This window comes from Ranitomeya variabilis, chromosome 1, assembly GCF_051348905.1.
Source record: "Ranitomeya variabilis isolate aRanVar5 chromosome 1, aRanVar5.hap1, whole genome shotgun sequence".
Classification (NCBI taxonomy): Eukaryota; Metazoa; Chordata; class Amphibia; order Anura; family Dendrobatidae; genus Ranitomeya; species Ranitomeya variabilis.
In genome coordinates, this window is record NC_135232.1 from 704,285,022 (window position 1) to 704,301,748 (window position 16,727).

The window sequence follows — 16,727 nt, forward strand, 5'->3', positions numbered from 1 at the left end:
ACACGTTGCGGATTTGATTGCAGATTTGCAGGGTTTTTTGCTGCACAGAATTGCATCAAATCTGCAGTGTAGTGCACAACCAATGTAAGTCTATGGGAGCCGCAGACTTGTTGTGCACATGCTGCGGAAAAGGCCGCACCGAAACGCAGCTTTTTTTTTCCGCAGCATGTCACTTCTTTTGTGCCGAACTGCAGCGTTTCTGCACCCTTAGACTTTCATTCAGTCTGGCACATCCGCAGCAAAACCGCAGATATAAAAAAGATCTGCAGTTTTGCTGCAGATGTGGGTCCGAGAAACGCTGCAGTTCGGGAGGAGGGAAGTGTGTGGGCGGTGACTGTGTGCGTGTATGTGTGTGCGGGCAGGGTTTGCGGGCTGTTCGGATGTATGCGGGACTGTTCAGGTGTGTGCGGGCGGGGTCTGCGGGCTGTTCGGATGTGTGCGGCGCTGTGCGGAACTGTTCGGGTGTGTGCGAGACTGTTTGGGTGTGTGCGGGACTGTTTGGGTGTGTGCGGGTGTGTGCCTGGCTGTTCGGGTATGTGCGGGTGTGTACGGGACTGTTTGGATGTGTGCGGCGCTGTGCGGGACTGTTTGGGTGTGTGCGGGGCTGTGCGGGTGTGTGCCTGGCTGTTCGGGTGTGTACGGGACTATTCGGGTGTGTGTGGGTGTGTGCCTGGCTGTTCGGATGTGTGCGGGACTGTTCGGATGTGCGTGGCGCTGTGCGGGACTGTTTGGGTGTGTGCGGGACTGTTCAGGTGTGTGCGGGGCTGTGCCTGGCTGTTCGGGTGTGTGCAGGACTGTTTGGGTGTGTGCGGGGCTGTGCGGGTGTGTGCCTGGCTGTTCGGGTGTGTGCGGGTGTGTGCCTGGCTGTTTGGACGTGTGCGGGACTGTTCAGGTGTGTGCGGGGCTGTGCCTGGCTGTTCGGGTGTGTACGGGACTATTCGGGTGTGTGTGGGTGTGTGCCTGGCTGTTCGGATGTGTGCGGGACTGTTCGGATGTGCGTGGCGCTGTGCGGGACTGTTTGGGTGTGTGCGGGACTGTTCAGGTGTGTGCGGGGCTGTGCCTGGCTGTTTGGGTGTGTGCGGGGCTGTGCGGGTGTGTGCCTGGCTGTTCGGGTGTGTGCGGGTGTGTGCCTGGCTGTTTGGACATGTGCGGGACTGTTCAGGTGTGTGCGGGGCTGTGCCTGGCTGTTCGGGTGTGTGCAGGACTGTTCGGGTGTGTGCGGGGCTGTGCCTGGCTGTTCGGGTGTGTGCGGGACTGTTCGGGTGTGTGCGGGGCTGTGCGGGTGTGTGCCTGGCTGTTCGGATGTGTGCGGGACTGTTCGGATGTGTGCGGCGCTGTGCGGGGCTGTTCGGGTGTGTGCGGGACTGTTCGGGTGTGTGCGGGGCCGTGAGGGGGGTCTTTTGTGGTGTGTATGCAGGCATCATCCAATGGGACTACAAGTACGCAGCATCCAATCTGCAGCTAATTCGGATGTAATCCGGAAAGTGGACACACACTCTACACTATCCATATATCTATCAATAGATATATCTATCCAGATATATCTATAGATAGATATATAAATAGATAGATGTATGCATCTATAGATCTATCTATATGTAGATCTGTCTATCCATTTCATCTATCATCTATTTGTCTATCTATGTGTAATTGAGTGTGGGTTGGACAAATGTAAAATAAGAGGTTGAACAATAATGACATCACAAACATTTTTTTTTGTTCAATAATACATCTTTATTTAGCTTTCAAAAACGCGCAAAAACCGTGCAAAAACCGCACCAAAAACATTTAAAAACGCATCAAAACTTCACCAAAAACTGCATAAAAAAAGCATAAAAAACCTGAATCAAAACCACGCAAAAAAACGCACCAAATACTGCAGCAAAAACTGAATCAAAACCGCGCAAAAAAACACCAAAGACTGCACCAAGAACTGCATCAAAACCGCACAAAAAAAACGCATCAAAACCGTGAAAAAACCGCGAAAAAAACGTGAAAAAATGCATCAAAAACGCAGCTGTGTTTTCTGCAAGGAGATGCAGATTTTGTGCAGAAAATTCTGCACCCAAACCTGCAAATGTGCACACAGCATAAAACTGACCTGCCATTATGATTCTCCAGGTCATTACGAGTTCATAGACACCAAACACGTCTAGGTTATTTTTTATCTAAGTGGTGAAAGAAAATTCCAAACTTTGCTAAAAAGAAATAAAATAATTGCGCCATTTTCCGATACCTGTAGCGTCTATATTTTCTGAGATATCAGGTTGGGTGAGAGTTAGATTTTTGCGTGCCGAGCTGACGTTTTTAATGATACCACTTTTGTGCAGATACGTTCTTTTGATCGCCCGTTATTGCATTTTAATGCAATGTCGCGGCGACCAAAAAAAACGTTAATTTTGGCATTTGATTTTTTTTTTCCCGCTACGCCATTTAGCGATCATGTACATTTTTTTTGTTGTATTGAAAACAGCTGACATGTTGCGGCTTTGAAGTGGGCTCACCGCGGAAGCCCACCTCAAAGCAGGGGATACTGCCAGCTGACATACTATTCCGTCAGCTGGCCGAAATGGGTTAATGAACAATATGTTTCAGTAAAAAAAAAAAAACGAAAAAAAAATGGCGTGGGCTCCCGCGCAATTTTCTGCAGAGGGGGAAAGCCGACGGCTGGGGGCCAATATTTGTAGCCTGGGAAGGGGTTAATACCCATGGCCCCTGCCAGGCTATGAATATCAGCCCGCCTTTACTGGCTATTAAACTAGGGGGACCCCCCAAAAAAATCACGTGGGGTTCCCCTATATTTTATAGCCAGAAAGGCTTGCAGACAGCTGCGGGCTGATATTCATAGCCTAGAGAGGGGCCATGGATATTGCCCCCCCCCCCCCCCGGCTACAAATACCAGTCCCCAGCCGCCCCAGAAATGGCGCATCTGTGAGATGCGCCAATTCCGGCACTTAGCCCCTCTCTTCCCACTCCCGAGTAGCAGTGGGATATGGGGTAATAAGGGGTTAATGTCACCTTGCTATTGTAAGGTGACATTAAGCTGGGTTAATAATGGAGAGGCGTCAATATGATGCCTATCCATTATTAATCCTATAGTAGTGAAAGAGTTAAAAAAAAAAAAAAAAGGCACAGCCAGAAAAAAGTATTTTAATATTCTTTATTTAACCATACTTACCATACTTCAGCGCCTGCAAAAAACGTAAAATAATAAACCGTATACTCACTTTCCACCGTAGCCCAATTAATAACAAGTGTCCCACGACGATCTCCCCTATAGAACAGTGACAGCGGGTGATGTCACTGCTCTATAGGACCTTCAGTGACACACTGACAGGAGACTATGGCTCCTGCAGTGCATCACTGAGGTTACTAAGGTTCAAAGTCTCACTTTATGGCAAAAAGCTGCGTGGGAACTTTCTCACACAGCAATGCCAAAAGTGAGACTAGGGACTATTTTCTCACAGGGGCGTAGGAATACATTGTGGGGAATACATTGTGGAAGGATACCTCCATCATTGTATTCCTGGAGCCCCTGGAGAGCGGTCGCATCAGCTGATGCTGCTGTTCTCCAGGGAGATCGTCGTGGGACACTCGTTTTAATTGGATTTCTGGGGATCAGGGAGTATAGTGTTTGTTTATTATTTTAATATTTTTTTACAGGTGATACTGGCTTCGGGGAACAAAGTGACAAGTGATGGTGAGTATGTACTCTATGTTATATGTACTGTATGTCTATATGTATGTTGTATGTATGTACTGTATGTATGTACTGTATGTGGCATGTCGCAAGTCGCATGCTGTCGCATGTTGCATGTTGTCACATGTCGCATGTTGCATGTTTTCACATGTCGCATGTCACATGTCGCATGTCGCATGTTGTCACATGTTGCATGTCTCATGTTGCATGTCGCATGTCGTGTTGTGAATTCTGCTCTTGGGCTCCCTCCGGTGGTTGTAAGTGGTAGCGCTGCTGTCTCTGAATCACAGCATTTATCAGGTGTGTTCACTTTTTGCCATTTGGACTGGGCTATTTAGTCTTGCTTCACCCTTTAGTCAGTGCCAGTTGTCCATTGTTCCTGGAGGATTCACATCCCTGCCTGGTCTCTTCTGCTTTGCAGTTCTTTTCAACAAAGATAAGTTCTGGCCTTGATTTTGCTGTCCACATGCTGTGGTCTTATTGTTCAGTTCTTTTCTATGTTTTGTCTTGTCCAGCTTGGTCTGTATAAGGATTTTTTTAGCCAAGCTGGTATCTCTGGAGATGCAGATGTCGGGGTCGTAAACGACAATAAACTCTCATTCACCAGTCATTCCAAATTAAACTATAAGCATGTGGTACCGGGTAAGAATGAGTCAGACAGGTAGCTGGTTCAATCTCAGTGCATGCTCGTGGATCCACACACATGTGTGTAACGGTCACAGCAACTGGCTTTATTCTAAAATACACAATACTATATTGAGTGTTAGGGGAAGGTGTGCATTAGGCGGGGTTTGAACAGTATACGTCTAGTGCTCAATCTCCTCATGATTCGCTGGACATCTTCTGGTGGATCCTCCTTTTCTTCACATTCCTTAAGTTTCGTTTCTAAAGAAATGAATCTTAACCCTTCGGACACTAAACTGAAACGAAACTGAACACTGGCAACCATCTTTAAATACAATTACATTTGCATTAGCAGGGGAAAACTTATTGTTTCACAGTATTAGATATAAAAGTACAAAAAGAGTATAAAGATATATATTTTCACCTTGACAATCCCCCCTAAACACTAAGTTTTTCTTAGTGAACTCCTCACATGGAGTTCTCCCACTGTCCCTAAACTAAATCACTTAGCATCATCTGAGAATGGGGGGTTTTATCTATTCTCTTGAGAGAAATATACTTCGGGATCTCCCCTGAATCAGTACCATCGTACTCTGGTGGGTCTACTTCTTGATTGATGAAGGTGCCAGTCGGGATTGCTTTCACTAACTACCTAGGCCTGCCCAGGTGTACTTATACATCTATCATATGGTCATTATTCGTCTGTAAAATGAGAAAGGTTGGTTCTCAGGGTCAGCCAATTGTTTTTGCGTAGCTAGCTAGTCAGAGGGCCTCCAGGGATAATACTCCTGTATCTGTCTTACCCTACCTGATGTGGTTGGTTCTCTGGTGGTGGGGGCGACATGACATACTGGTCTACAGCTCCTTCCCAAAAGGATTACTGTCAGCCTACTCCTAAAAGTTAATGTCCCCACTATCCGCCAACCACAATCCTGTGTCAGCTTCTTATATCACTACATGTGATCTTGTCTGGACAGGATTCAGTGTAATTCTCTTAGGTCGGGTTGCAGCGCTGGTCATACAAGTATTAGGGCCCAAGTCCTCAACTATATCCTGAAAGGCATCACAGCTATAATTAACAAATCTTTGTTCTCTGTAATATATGTAATTGATCCATTCAACATTTTTATTAATCTGCACCTGTGGGACTTATAGAAGCAAAGCCGGCATAAATCTGGTTCTGGGCTTTAAACTGGTCAGGCACCCCCCTTGGCACTCCAATGGCATCAATATATACTAGTGGATCTTCTTCATAACTCATGTGGAGCTGATTGAGACTTCTCCTCTTTCTGGTAGGTTCATCAGGTATCTTTGGATCCCAAGGTAAAATCTTGAACTGCATAGCCAGTCTAACAAGTGTGCATTGGCCTATCCAGGCATTAGGCAACCTAGGACGGAGCTTACCATCCCCACATAACCAATAAATGTCATACATATAATGTGTATGTTTGATTAGCAAGTCAGTATCTAGAGTGCTGTTCTCCTCGCAGAAACCTGTCTCGAAGATCCCTACTGGTGTACCTGTAGTGTTATGGGAATTATAGCAGGTGTAATTGTCAGCTAATACAGTTACTTCTCCTGGGACCTTTAGTCTAAGTTCCTTATGAATTAGTGGGACATAATCTGGACAATCAGTGGACTTCAAACCTTTCAACAAATTCATGACACAGGCGGTGGTGTTGTCATCAGGAAAAGCAATGCATGTGTGTACAGATGTGTATTCGCAGCAGCACAAGCAATACATCCTACAGAGATATTCTGGACTCTTACATTGTATCTCACCCATTCTAACCATAGGTTTTTCCTTGGGGCTGTTTGTGTTTCTATGGAGAAAACCTCTTGCCAACTGAGACCTGGAATGGGGATCACTTCATTAACTACATTTTGCAAACGCTCATGCAGCGCCCCAGAGTCCTGGTCGTTGCAGTACTGTGGCTCCGCCACTATGGGGAGCTATGGTGCGTCCGATGGCACTGAAGGAGTTCATCTGATCAGGTATCACAGACACCAATACATTTCACAGCCGGGCCTCCGGGGGGAGCTAAGGGTGCTATTCATTAGGCCACTCCCCACCATAGTGGGTAAACTGGGGGTCAGGCAGGAAGTTAGATCAGAAAGCTGACTGGGTTGGAACCAGGCAACACCTTGTGGCAGAGGGTGTTGTAGGGGAAGATACAGTAGGGTCTCTGTCAGGGGTGGGATCCTGACAGAGGCTTGGCAACAAGAAAGAACGTAACGGGACCGTGCCTGCTCCGGGTAGCGGCGGTGCCCAAGAAAGGATTAGAAGAGAGATAGATTGTGCTGAGTGAGAAACGGGATCACGCAAAGGAGAAATACCAGTAGGAGTCGTGCTGTAAGACCGAAGCAACATCCTACTGAGGCGCAATACCGGTGGCCGGAACGCCGAGGGAGTAGAATAACATTCAGCTTCAAGCAATACTCCAAACAGCGGCAGGACAGTCAGTCTCAGGCGGGCTGTCTAACTCAAATCACCTATGAAGTCTTGGGAGGCAATTGTGGGAGAGGGGCGTCTCTAGGGTCCCGGAAGAACTCCAGGCCTACCCGTCAAACGGGTGCCGTTCCTACCCGAACCTCAGGGAGGGACGGAGGATTAGCAGAACATCATCTAGTCGAGTTGTGAGGGAACATCAGAAACAGACACAACAGTTGTGGGGTACTTTCCGTAAGCACAGCAGGGAAGGACTACAACACATAGCGCTAGGGGGAAGGCACAGATTTCCTCCTGTGAAGAGAACTCTGGAAGTGTCATTGGACCGGCCGGACTTGCGCAGCCTGGTGAGCCGTATTCTGGATTGAGGACCCAGAGATCTACAGTAAAGAGGTAAAGAGACTGCAACCTGGTGTCCTCATTATTTATCGCAACCTGCACCCCACAACTGCACCGTTACAACATCACTTATTGCACCGGACGTCCCCCACTGACAGACAGGGCCACGGACCGGGTCTAGCCACCGTGACAACCCCAGGACTGAGATCCCAGAGGCCCGGCTCCGGGTACCCCTCGGCCCTGCGGCGGTGTGGGGGCGCTCCACTCACCTGGGCCTATTTTAGCTGTACTGGTAACAGGGTCCTTGGTTGGTCTAGAGCTAATATCCTGGAGCTGTATATGGCCTGAATACCCATAGGGTCCAGCACTAAATACATAATTATAATACCTTCCAAGTACAAACGTCTGCAGATCAGCAGATTGGGGGCTTTCAAGATTTAGGAGGAGGGGGTGACAACTTTTACCCCATTTACAGCCTCTAGGTGGTTGCAGAAAAGCTGTTAGATGCATTCTTCCACGAAGACTCCTACCCGTCCCATCCTTAGGGAACATGGCTTCACTAGGTTTATATCCCCAATCATTCCCCGTACTCCAGGCAGCATCTGACCAATAATAACGGTTATTGTTGTCTTTTCTGGTAACACATATATAAAACTGGATGATTCCCTCTACCACCCGTTCAGTCTCGGGGCACTTGACTACATCACAGAAATCAAATCGCCAGATATTTACCGGGGCTGTCAGGTTTACCCAGAGAATAGTGGGACCAGAATTCTTATTTTTGCAATAGGGGCCAAAAAGGTAGGGGCGAGGATAGCCCTCAGTTCCAGGATCAAAAACAACAGCAACATTTCCCTTCAGTCACTACTGTGACTAAACACTGGTTCGGTCTCTTTTACAGTGTGAGGCGTGGATCCAGGTGCTCTTTCCTTCAAGTTTTACTGCAGTGGGGGTGACCAGGATCACCGTGTGAAGTCCTTCAAATCTTGTCTGGAGACAATCTCTGCACACAAACTTTTTCACATACACCAGGTCTCCTGGCACAAAGTCATGGTGTCCAGGAACCTTATCTGGGTCTGGAAGAGAACTGAAGACAGTTAAATGCACTTTGGCAAGATATCCATGTAAGGCCTGCACATAGCTAGTCAAGTCCTGGTACTTGAGTTGCAACTGTTGTGGAAAGAAACATTCAAAATTGGGGCTCCTGCCAAACAGAATCTCATACGGTGACAGTCCTGTCTTCCTGTTTGGGGTATATCTTACTGAAAACAAAGCTAGAGGGAGGCATTCTGTCCATGGTTTACCAGTCTCTGCCATTGCCTTCTGGATTTTAAGCTTAAGAGTTACATTTAGTCTTTCCACTTTTCCACTACTCTGTGGATGGGGTATGCAATACTTGACTTACCCCCAGTGCTGCCATTACCTCTGACATGATCTCTCCAGTAAAATGGGAGCCCCGATCGCTTTTGATGACTTCAGGAACTCCATACCTGCATATGATCTCAGCCATCAGTTTCTTCGCCGTTGTCTTAGCCGTAGCTTTGGCAACTGGGTAGGCTTCTGGCCAACCTGAAAATAAATCAATGCAGACCAACACATTCTCATACGTCCCTACCCTAGGTAACTGAATATAATCAATCTGCAGTCTCTGGAATTGGTTAAAGGGCCGGGGAGTGTGTTTGGATGGGGTTTTCACTGTCCTACCCTGATTATGTGTGGCACATATCATGCAGCTCTGTACCTGCCTTTCTGTGCAGGTGGAAAACCACGGGGGCAATCCATTGTTTCTGTAGGGTGTCACACATGGCCGTCTTCGAGTGGTGCACATTCTCGTGCAGAACCTGTGCCATCATTGGGTACAGTACCTGTGGTAGGCAGACCTTTTCACCCCTCCCCCATAGTCCAGTGACGGTATCAGAGCAAGCCCCTATCTTTTGCCACCTATCTTTCTCCTCCTTACTTGCCTGTTCTTGTAACCGGGCTAAGATGTCTTTCAACACAAGTGGGGATGGTGGGGTGTCTAGGTGATGTACTTGAGAGGCTACAGGAGTGCTTGCTGCTTTCTTGGCAGCCTGGTCTGCCAGTGCGTTACCCTTTGTCAGTCCATCAGTGCCTTTGGTATGTGCCTTTACCTTTATGATGCCTGCTTGGGTGGGAAGCTGTAGTGCATTCATAAGTTGCTGGACTGCCTCAGCACGTTTAAAGGGGTGGCCATTTGCTGTCAGGAAAGCCCTGGCTCTCCAGATAGGCCCATAATCGTGTGTAATGCCAAAAGCATACCTGGAATCAGTGTAGATATTTACAGTCTTACCTTCTGCTAGTTTGCACGTTTCTGTGAGCTCTGCTTCTTGTGCAGACATATGAGCTGGCATTGACTCTACCTTGATTACCTCATGTTCTGAGACCACAGCATATCTGGTACAGAAGCGTCCTTGGTCATCTTGGTGACGGGATCCATCTACAAAAAGCTCAAAATCAGCATTAGAATAGGCACACTAGAGACCAGCCATTTCCTGAAACATCAATTCTAGACAATCATGTGGTTTGGAAACCTAATCTTGTTCCTCTGGATCCATTCTTAAAAGAAAAAAGAAAAAGAGAGTGTCCTTGCTCATGTCACCTACTCCTCCCCCCTTTGGATCCAGGGGAACTAGGAGAAAAGTAGCGGGGTTTAGGACAGTGCACCCTTTCAAAGTCACATTAGTAGGCATGAGAATAGCACACTGAAATCCCAGCTGTCCAGCCATGGACATGTGGCTAGGTTGTACCTGGTTAAAGATACTATGTACATCGTGTGGGGTGTGGACCATCAGTGGGTAATACAACACAGTCCAAACACAGGAGGAACTTCCTCTTGCCACCGTATCCAGGCGGCCACTGTAATAAGAAACAGGTCTCTGTTTGTTTCCATGAAGCTGAGTCAGCACACCTGTAGCATGTCCTGCAGGTGAGCTCTGTCTGCAAGGCAGTCTGCAATACTGTACGGCAGTGCTCGGGTGTCTTGTAATCATATACGGGGCCTGCAGTGTGTAACACTATATCACAGGGCAAATTCCCTCTTTGAGTGGACATAGCGTCTTCTGGATGCAAGGGGCCATAAGTGGCAAGGTAGGCCTGATACTCTTGGGCTATGACTGGCCTTCCCTTTTTTGCTATCTGTTGGGCCAAACCACCTCTATGTGACAGGGTAGAATTAGCTGGGTTCACTATGGCTACTACCTACCCTACTGAGAAAAGAACCTGGGATTCCTGAGGTGTGATGTAGTAGCGTGAATGACAGGGAACCAAACTTCAGATTCCTGGAAAGTCTGGCCTTGTAGGTGTGAAGGTTTCATGGGAAGAGGAGATGTAGGGGCCTTTCCGGGCTGGGGGGTCTGCTATCTACATCGATTAAAACAAGCTCTTGGTCTGAAAATTGACATGACGAAGCTGGGAGGGAGTTAGATTCCTATACAGGGTTAAAGGCGTATTGGAGTGTGAAGCTGGACTTGCATGTACGATAGGAGGGGGCAGAAACTGGAGTCTGTTACATGGAGATAAGAAACACTGATCTCGCAGCTGCAGCGATGGGGGCCAGTGAGCGAGCAAGAATTACTACGGCTAGTAATTTAACCCTTGCCTTTCCTGCTGGGCTAAATTCTTTTGAAAACTTTCTACCACTTTCAATGCATCATCCGGAGTGGAAATCTCAATATCGGGTCTACTACAAAAAGGTATGAATGGGCTTCCTGTTACAGTGAAAATCCCAGATCTTCAAACACCACCACAAGACGCCCACAGAACTTCTCGGCAATCCAGGATATATATATTGGTGCCTTGGCTTTATTTCCTGAGAAAAGACCATATTATCTAACAGGGAGCCCCCCTGTTAATCTTCAATTTGCTATATATCAACCACTCAACTCGATACAGGTAATTACCAATCTTTCAATTACTTACAAGTTTGCCTCTAAGATTAGGCACAGATCTATTTCACTTTCAATTTCATACAGTACTTATTGCTTTAAATACAAATCTCTCAGTGTGTATTAAACCAAGGACAGAGAAAACTTTGGAATGCAATACATGGTTTCCCTGTCTGTAGCCCACAGCACCGAAGGGAAAAATTTCAAGCAGATCGCGCAGGGATTCACTCACCCCCTCCCATCTAGTAACACGGAGATAAGAACTTTCACTGCATTCTTCAGCGCTGAAGGGAGAGCAAGAGCCCAACTCTATACCCCCCTTTCTCCAGCACGTAGCGCAGATCAGGAGAAAAGAGGAGAACTGACAAAGAAATCTCGCAGCGGTCCGCTCCGCCCCTCCCCTACACTACACAGCACTGATACAAAGCTCCGTATCTTCTACAAAGTCACAAATTGCAGCAGTTTTCAGACTTAATTTCTACAAAACTTTCCTATGATCCTCTGTGGTCTGGGCGGAGCCCCAAGGACGGTCCGTACGCACACACACGGCAGGTTTCCACCCAGGTTGGATTCTGCACAACACAAACAGGACACACCTACGCTTCTGGAAAGCTCTTTCCCGTCGCCATTACAGGGCGCTGGCTGAGACTGCATTTTCATCATCAGTGGCACGGCGGCCATTTTACAATCTGTAAGATCACAGTTCAAAGGCATTTTATAACCAAATACGGGTTCTATATTGTCTGATCCTTGCTCTCCATCAACCTTTTTTCATACTTTGTTCTTTAAGCCTCGCACAACTCGCAGATAAGCTTCTTGACTTGCTCTTGCCCTCCCGTGACTCTACTATTGTCTTGACTTCCACGGCATCCTCATCTAACTTGTGGGGCACAGACTTCTTCCGCTTTAAGAGACGCAACATGACTCACAGAATACTGTGATTTTCTGCAGTAAAACCACTAGCAGCGATATCAACGCTGGTGTTCCACAATACGGAATCTCGCTCAACGTATTAGAAAAAAGAGCCTCGCGCTCAATATTTTCTGTCCCTAACCTGAACACCAGCGATTAACAGACTATCCTGCTACGATATTCTAAACAGTTGGGAGGCGGTCTCCTAGTGAGAACCCTCCACAGAAATACAGGTGGTCCCTGCTCGGGACGTCTTAATTACCTAGCTGGTACAATATCACAGAGGCTGCGTCTCCTATCCCTTCCTCTAAGCCGCCCCACAATCTACAACTAGCTCAATCTTTCACTCCACTTCACTACTGGACAATAGTCACGGGTAGGGTGGTTGAACGGAGTATAATGACCGGTGGAGGAGGTGTGGTGTACACGAGAACGCGCAAAATGCGACGTCTCTCAGTTGCTGGTTCAGAGCGTGGCACAGGATCGCGTTCGATCTCACCACTCGACCGGTCACCTCCCGGACCCAAGGAGACCACAGACAAACCAATAACGGCTGAGACACTAGCAAGTGTGACACATACAGTGTATATGATCGCCACTTACCGTGTTCGGAGGGTGATCAGTCCTCGAGGTCAGCCACTACGGGTATCATCCACAGACATCCAGGCATGGGTCCAGGGGGTCTCGGATCGCTGGCCACGCCCCCCGTTGGGCTGCCAAATTGTCGGGGTCGTAAACGACAATAAACTCTCATTCATCAGTCATTCCAAATTAAACTATAAGCATGTGGTACCGGGTAAGAATGAGTCAGACAGGTAGCTGGTTCAATCTCAGTGCATGCTCGTGGATCCACACACATGTGTGTAACGGTCACAGCAACTGGCTTTATTCTAAAATACACAATACTATATTGAGTGTTAGGGGAAGGCGTGCATTAGGCGGGGTTTGAACAGTATGCGTCTAGTGCTCAATCTCCTCATGATTCGCTGGACATCTTCTGGTGGATCCTCCTTTTCTTCACATTCCTTAAGTTTCGTTTCTAAAGAAATGAATCTTAACCCTTCGGACACTAAACTGAAACGAAACTGAACACTGGCAACCATCTTTAAATACAATTACATTTGCATTAGCAGGGGAAAACTTATTGTTTCACAGTATTAGATATAAAAGTACAAAAAGAGTATAAAGATATATATTTTCACCTTGACACAGATATACCCTCCATATATTTAGTTAGCTGTGGAGATTCTGTATTTTCTGTGGTGGATATTTTCTAGTGTTTTAATACTGACCGCATAGTACTCTGTCCTATCCTTTCTATTTAGCTAGAAGTGACCTCCTTTGCTAAATTCTCATTTCAGTCTGTGTATGTTTTTTCCCTCCTCTCCTCTCACAGTCAATATTTGTGGGGGTTGCCTATCCTTTGGAATTTTCTCTGAGGCAAGATAGTTTTCCCTTTTCTATCTCTAGGGGTAATTAGTCCTCCGGCTGTGTCGATATGTCTAGGGAGCGCTAGGTACATTCCACGGCTACTTCTAGTTGCGGTGTTAGGTTCAGGGTCTGCGGTCAGTACAGGTACCACCTTCTCCAGAGTACGTCTCATGCTGCTCTTAGGCCACCGGATCATAACAGTACAACTGGCCAACAATGAGTTAACCGCATCTCAGAAGAAGGGAAGGAAAGTGCTGAGCCATTTTTTTTTCTGTAGTCTGTTGTGTTTTTTTTTTCTCTTCCCTCTTTGCCTCTGGGTGGCTCAGGAGTTCGGCGCTGGTATGAATGTTCAGGGATTGGCTTCTCGTGTGGATCAACTTGCTGCTAGAGTACAGGGTATTTCCGATTATATCGTTCAGACTCCAGTTTTAGAGCCTAGAATTCCAACTCCTGATTTGTTTTTTGGGGATAGGTCCAAATTTCTGAGCTTTAAAAATAACTGTAAACTGTTTTTTGCTCTGAAACCCCGTTCCTCTGGTGATCCCATCCAGCAGGTTAAAATTATTATATCTCTGCTGCGTGGTGACCCCCAGGATTGGGCATTTGCCCTGTAGACACCTTTTTTCAGGCGCTTGGGTTATTGTATGACGAATCTAATTCAGTGGATCATGCTGAGAAGACCTTGTTGGCCCTGTCTCAGGGTCAAGAAGCGGCAGAATCATATTGCCAGAAGTTTAGAAAATGGTCTGTACTGACTAAATGGAATGAGGATGCCTTGGCGGCAATCTTCAGAAAGGGTCTTTCTGAATCCGTTAAAGATGTTATGGTGGGGTTCCCCACGCCTGCTGGTCTGAGTGATTCTATGTCTCTGGCCATTCAGATTGATCGGCGCTTGCGCGAGCGCAGAGTTGTGCACACTATGGCATTGTCTTCCGAGCGGAGTCCTGAGCCTATGCAGTGTGATAGGATTGTGTCTAGAGCTGAACGACAAGGATTCAGATGTCAGAATAGGTTGTGTTTTTACTGCGGCGATTCTGCTCATGTTATTTCTGATTGCCCTAAGCGTACCAAGAGAATCGCTAGGTCTGTTACCATCAGTACTGTACAACCTAAATTTCTGTTATCTGTGACCCTGATCTGCTCATTATCATCATTTTCTGTCATGGCATTTGTGGATTCAGGCGCCGCTCTAAATTTAATGGACTTAGAATTTGCCAGACGTTGTGGGTTCCCCTTGCAGCCTTTGCAGAGTCCTATTCCTTTGAGGGGCATTGATGCTACACCATTGGCTAAAAATAAACCTCAGTTTTGGACACAGCTGACCATGTGCATGGCGCCAGCCCATCAGGAAGATTGTCGTTTTCTGGTGTTGCATAATTTGCATGATGCTATTGTGCTGGGTTTCCCATGGTTACAGGTGCATAATCCAGTATTAGATTGGAAATCAATGTCTGTGACTAGTTGGGGTTGTCAGGGGGTTCATGGTGACGTTCCTGTGATGTCAATTGCCTCCTCCCCCTCTTCTGAAATTTCTGAGTTTTTGTCAGATTTCCAGGATGTATTCAATGAGCCCAAGTCCAGTTCCCTTCCACCGCATAGGGACTGTGATTGTGCTATTGACTTGATTCCAGGCTGTAAGTTCCCTAAGGGCCGACTTTTCAACCTGTCTGTGCCAGAACATACCGCCATGCGGAGCTATGTTAAGGAGTCCTTGGAGAAGGGGCATATTCGGCCATCTTCTTCACCATTGGGAGCAGGTTTTTTTTTTGTTGCCAAAAAAAGATGGCTCCTTGAGACCCTGTATTGATTATCGCCTCTTGAATAAGATCACGGTCAAATTCCAATACCCTTTGCCTTTGCTTTCAGATCTGTTTGCTAGGATTAAGGGGGCTAGTTGGTTTACTAAGATTGACCTTCGAGGGGCATATAATCTTGTTCGTATTAAGCAGGGTGACGAATGGAAAACTGCGTTTAATACGCCCGAAGGCCATTTTGAATACCTTGATGCCATTCGGACTCTCTAATGCTCCATCTGTGTTTCAGTCCTTCATGCATGATATATTTCGGAATTATCTTGATAAATTCATGATTGTATATTTGGATGATATTTTGATTTTTTCAGATGATTGGGAGTCTCATGTGAAACAAGTCAGGATGGTATTTCAGATCCTTCGTGATAATGCCTTGTTTGTGAAGGGGTCTAAGTGCCTCTTTGGAGTACAGAAGATTTCTTTTTTGGGCTTCATTTTTTCTCCCTCATCTATAGAAATGGATTCGGTTAAGGTTCAGGCCATTCATGATTGGATCCAGCCCACATCCGTGAAGAGCCTTCAAATATTTTTGGGCTTTGCTAATTTTTATCGCCGTTTCATTGCCAACTTCTCCAGTGTGGTTAAACCCCTGACCGATTTGACGAAGAAAGGCGCTGATGTTACGAATTAGTCCTCTGCGGCTGTTTCTGCCTTTCAGGAGCTTAAACGCCGATTTACTTCTGCCCCTGTGTTGCGTCAGCCGGATGTTTCTCTTCCTTTTCAGGTTGAGGTTGACGCTTCTGAGATTGGGACAGGGGCCGTTTTGTCTCAGAGGAATTCTGATGGTTCCTTGATGAAACCGTGTGCCTTCTTTTCTCGAAAGTTTTCGCCTGCGGAATGCAATTATGATGTCGGCAATCGTGAGTTGTTGGCTATGAAGTGGGCATTTGAGGAGTGGCGACATTGGCTTGAGGGGGCCAAGCACCGTATTGTGGTCTTGACCGATCATAAGAATCTGATTTATCTCGAGTCTGCCAAACGGCTGAATCCTAGACTGGCCCGATGGTCCCTGTTTTTCTCCCGTTTTGATTTTGTGGTCTCGTATCTTCCGGGTTCTAAGAATGTTAAGGCTGATGCCCTCTCTAGGAGCTTTTTGCCTGATTCTCCTGGGGTCCTTGAGCCGGTCGGTATTCTGAAGGAAGGGGTGATTCTTTCTGCCATCTCCCCTGATTTACGACGGGTTCTTCAGAAATTTCAGGCTGATAAACCTGACCGCTGTCCAGTGGGGAAATTGTTTGTTCCTGACAGATGGACTAGTAAAGTGATTTCGGAGGTTCATTGTTCTGTGTTGGCCGGTCATCCTGGGATTTTTGGTACCAGAGATTTGGTTGCTAGGTCCTTTTGGTGGCCTTCTTTGTCACGGGATGTGCGTTCTTTTGTGCAGTCCTGTGGGACTTGTGCGCGGGCCAAGCCTTGCTGTTCCCGCGCTAGTGGGTTGCTTTTGCCTTTTCCGGTCCCTGAGAGGCCTTGGACGCATATTTCTATGGATTTTATTTCGGATCTTCCGGTTTCCCAGAGGATGTCAGCAGGGGCTGACTGGCCCAGGTGGCAAAGAG